The sequence below is a fragment of the Curcuma longa genome, unplaced genomic scaffold (assembly GCF_044706935.1).
Source record: "Curcuma longa cultivar G26 ecotype Majalengka, Jawa Barat unplaced genomic scaffold, ITB_CL_G26_1.1 contig_20459, whole genome shotgun sequence".
NCBI lineage: Eukaryota > Viridiplantae > Streptophyta > Magnoliopsida > Zingiberales > Zingiberaceae > Curcuma > Curcuma longa.
Genome location: NW_027431383.1, coordinates 1 through 4,850, shown reverse-complemented (window position 1 = coordinate 4,850; position 4,850 = coordinate 1). Strand labels below are relative to the sequence as shown.

General features: G+C 41.1%; 1 long non-coding RNA gene across 1 annotated transcript; it reads left to right on the top strand.

Moving 5' to 3' along the window:
• The first annotated feature begins 896 nt into the window (after window positions 1-896).
• LOC141817417 (uncharacterized) lies at window positions 897-1,805 on the top strand. Its single transcript, XR_012600821.1, has 3 exons — window positions 897-1,004; window positions 1,555-1,656; window positions 1,751-1,805. It is a non-coding gene; the product is annotated as an uncharacterized LOC141817417 (long non-coding RNA).
• The last annotated feature ends 3,045 nt before the right edge of the window (window positions 1,806-4,850 follow it).

Sequence of the window (4,850 nt, the reverse complement as noted above, 5' to 3'; positions counted from 1 at the left end):
TATATATACGGATTTGATCGGCTGGGCGACATCTCGTGGGCGTCTGCTGGGCGACATCCGACGTGGACGCCACGTCGGCGGCGCCTCGCGTGCGCGTGGCCAGCGGGAGGAAAAAAAACCCCGCATCGCGATGTCTTCTCCGCAGAAACCCTAACCCGCGATCTCCTCCTTCCTCTTCGCCGCCGCTGCCCCAACCCTCCCCTCCGCCGCTGCCTCTCCCTCCTTTCTCTTCGCCGCCGCAGCCCTAACCCTCCCCTCCGCCTCCGCCTCCTTTCTCTTCGCCGCCGCTCCCCGCGATCTCTTCTCCGCAGAAAAACCCTAACCCTCCGCCTCCTTTCTCTTCGCCTTCCTCTTCACCGCCGAAAACCTCCCTCGTCCGCAGAAAAACCCTAACCCTCGCTCTCAGCCCGCTCGCAACCCTGGTCTCGCCGCCGCTCGCCGCCGCTCGCCGCCGCAAACGTCCCTTTCTTTCTCCCCCTCGCGACCTCTCGTGGCCAGGAAAAGCAGTCCCTGCTCCCCTCCACTTTCTCCCCTCAAGACCTTTCTTCTCCCCTCGCTCGTGCTCGCTGGGTGCGCTCCGTGCCGCAGCTCTGCGCCGCCAAACTGCTGGTCGCCTTCTGCTCACCGCCGCCAACCTGCCAACCTGCTGTGCGCCTTCTGCTCACCGCCGCCAACCTGCTGCACTCCCTCTGGACTAAGGGATACATTCTGGTTAGCTTGATTATTTATTTCATTTGCCTCAAAGACTAGTAATGCTGGACAAATTACTTCAAAGTTACACGTCATAGAACTTGAAGCCCAACAAGGTACCTTGATTATTTATAATCACTGAGATTAGTTTCTAAAGTTTGATATTTTGGCAAGAGTGTTACATACGGAAGAGGATAACCTAACTCCTATTCTTTGTAGATAAATGTCAAAATAAGGATTGTTTCTGGATGACCTTGTGGTGCTGTGGCAGCAGAATCCAAAAGAGTTAAGATAAATTGGGTGCTGTTGGTCAGGTAATGCAAATCAGATTATTGCTTTGTAAAGGTGTCATAATATGCAATCATTTATCATAGTTTTTAATGTTTGCATGTAACTTGCTTTAAGTCTATTTACTAATACAGATAATCTATGCTCCTTTTTTTCTCAGCAAAGTATTGTGGTTTTCTGAAGCAACACTTCGTTTAGAACTGTGCAGCAATACAATTTTAACCAATTTTTTGTACCATTACACATATTTGATGCCAGTTTCTTGCATTCTTGTCCATGAAATATTCAGTGAGTATTATCAAGTTTTGACAAATTTGAGTAGCTAAATAGAGCAGGTTTGCTTTGCATTCTAGAGTTTAAGAAAGGCCATGTTAAAGTGATGTGGAGGTCTTTTGTATCATACAGAATGTGTGTTGCTTCTAGGTCCAAGATTAGAAAAGCTCAGTAGTATTGTTTTTTTCATGTGTTGATTCAGGTTTATACAAGTAAGTTTTGCAGGTTCATGTTAGTGATATGTTCTATTCGCAAATATTTGAACAAGCTCAGTAGTATTGTTTTTTTCATGTGTTGATTCAGGGGAAAGATGTATTTGAGGCATTTTACAAGAAAGATCTTGCAAAAAGATTATTGTTGGGAAAGAGTGCATCAATTGATGCTGAGAAGTCAATGATCACAAAAGTAATTAAAAGTATTCCTAAAGATTGTTGCATGAATTCATATGAAGATTTATATTTATGCAATTTCTCTAAGATGCAATTTCTTGTCTTTTCAGCTGAAAACCGAGTGTGGCAGCCAATTTACAAATAAACTCGAGGGAATGTTTAAGGTACCATAATTGTTGAATGGATCTACTGTTTGAACTTTTTGCTATAGATCTATCATCTATTATTGTCAAGGGCAATACTTGTGCTATTTTTCATGGTGATTGAATGACTTCTACATTTTTAGCCTGGACTTGATACATTTTTGACCTACAATATTTTTAGATAATATTTGGTGGATATCAGCTGTTTTATTTCTTTTGCTTAACTTCATTTATTCAAATGCAGATTGTTAGTGCATCGCTAGCTGGGGATATACAGTTCCTGGATGTTAGAAACCAATCTGAACCATATCTTACCATTGATGCACATAGGGGCTCCCGTGCTGCCTTGGCAATTCATCGGCATGCTCCAATTATTGCAATTGGTTCTGCTAAGCAAATTGTGAAGGTTTTCAGTCTAAAAGGAGAGCAGCTAAGCATCATCAGATATTACCCTACTTTCATGGCTCAGAGAATAGGTTCTGTTAGCTGTCTCACTTTCCACCCGTACAGAGTACTCCTTGCTATTGGTGCAGCCGATGCCTGTGTATCTATCTATGCAGATGACACTTACCAAACAAGATGACTTGCTTTTGGCAACGTTCAAACCTTCAGACCTGATGAACATGGAAATTTAAATTTAATAATCAAGGAGATGGTAACTGCATTTGCTCCAGATTGTGACATCTGGCTGCACAACCCTGCTTTGCATGTGAAATTTGTGTCTTACAGTGTTCGTTAGCCTCCTCAAAAGAGGGTCACACTTCATGTATGAGTTTTGTTAATAAAATTTTGATTTTTTGGCCTCGGACGTGAAAGTTTTGTAGTTCTTTTCTATCTGATATTGATGAAGATACCACTGATGAGAAATAATAGGCAGTTGAAATGAAAGGCAACTCCTTTTGTCCAAAGTGAAACTCACAGTTTGGCTTATTCTAAATGACAACATAAACAACAACGAGAGACAAATGTAGAAGAGAATTCTAAATAACTCCTTTGTAGAGTAAGAGACGAAGGTTCTAAACCACATTAAACCTTTGTATTTAATGTCAAGGAACCTTGCGGTCGGCACATTGGAAGATCTTTTTCAGCAATAGAATTGAATGAAGTCAAGTACATAGATGTTGCTCAGTTTTGTGCTCAAGTACATAGTGTGAATGAGTAATTGCTCAAACGCATTGGAGTATTGCTCAGTTTTGTGCTTTGGTTAACGTCCACAATATTTACAATTGGATTAAGTTCCATAATGTAGTGTCACTCTAATTAAGAAGAAAACACGAGGAAGTTGTCATTGTTCTTAGCAGACCACAACATAAAATTCCATAATGTAACATGTTACAATAATTTACATAACACACCATTTACAAATAACTTAGATAAATCACACTTACAACAATTTAGATATAATCAATATTTACAAGATAACACTCCCTAACAACTTGAAATAACATATCTAATCATCACTACTCATTTGTAGAGATTCTATTTGTTGCATTATGTCTTCTACCGCATCTTTCAACTTAGTTATTTGTTCAGCCTTCGAAAGACTTCTCCTTGAATTTGAATTTGAACTAGAAGTTGCCCTTGAAATTTCTTTTCCCCTTGATGTTAAAGGAGTGGGTGTAGATGTTTTATTCAAATGTTTATAATAAGCTTTTTCAGCCTCTTCTCTATTTTTAAAAGATTGATGTATAGCACCTTTAAAACCAGTCACTTGATTAGATGCTTCTATCCATGTGTCATAGATACCTGGTTCTCGTCCAACAAAAACTACATATGCTTTTCCCTACATAAAAATTAACATTCATAATCCTATAAAAATACAATTTTAGAACTTAAAAATAAATAACATACCATTTGCAAGTTTCCTGCAAAAAAAAAAAAAAGACAAATCAGAATAGAATTACTAAAAACTGAAAACAAACAATAGCAAGAACCTATTCAGAGGGAGGGCCTAATCAGTTAGTTATAAATATATCTCAGTCAAAAACATCCAGATCCTTTTGTGTTCTTCATAGAAAAATTTCCCAATTCTTATAATTTACTTCATAGCAATAATCCAAGATCATCAAATATCACATGAAATGAGAAAACATTACCTCAATTGTTAAGGAATTTGCTCCAAGAAAACATCAAGAAAAATAAACATGACTTTGCATGACAGAGAAATTAGTAAAATGATGACAAAATCAACAATGCAAATCCATCTGATAAAAGCATCAATAATACTATGTTGAAAGGCATGAAATTTATTTTATTTGGATTCTATAGCAAAATAAGAAAGTAAAGATAAGAACTCTCAGTAAAAAATTAACCAAAGATTGGGTTTCAAATAACATAGCTGCAAAAGAGATCGTGGAAATGTCAACAAATCCATACTACAATTATTAGTAACAATTCAGCATCATCATCAATGGAAATTGAAGTTATTAACTGGACTTCATTCTAAACCATACCAGTTTAAAAAAATGCAGTGAAATAAATCCAAAATAAATGGAATTTAAACCCTAAATTATACCCTAGTAGTGGCGACGAGCAGAGGTTGGCGGCGAGCAGAGGTTGGCGGCGGTGAGCAGCGAGCAGTGCAGGCGCGTGAGGGGAGAAGAGACCTCTGCTTTTCTGTCCACGAGAGATCCCGAGCAAGGTTGGGAGCGGGCTGAGAGCGGCCTGAGAGCGGCCTGAGAGCGAGGGGAGGACGAATCGGAGGTTAGGGCTTGCTGTGTGCGGCGGAGAAGAGGTCGCGCGAGGAGAGGAGGGGAGGCAGAGAGGGTTCGCGGCGGCGTAGAAGAGGTCGCGCGAGGACAGGAGGGGAGGCAGAGAGAGGGTTCGCGGCGGCGGAGAAGAGGTCGCGCAGGCAGCGAGGGGCCGCATCGGCGGAGAAAAAGTCGCGCGAGGAGATGGCGAAGAGAAAGGTTAGGGTTTGCGGAGAAAATGTCGCGAGAAGAGGGCGGCGCTTTTCTCCCTAGCCATGCGCACGCGAGGAAGTCGACATGGCAGCCAACTCAGTCGTCGCCCACGCTACGCCCATGGAATGTCGCCCAGTAAGAAATAGACTTGTGTAGTCTTATCA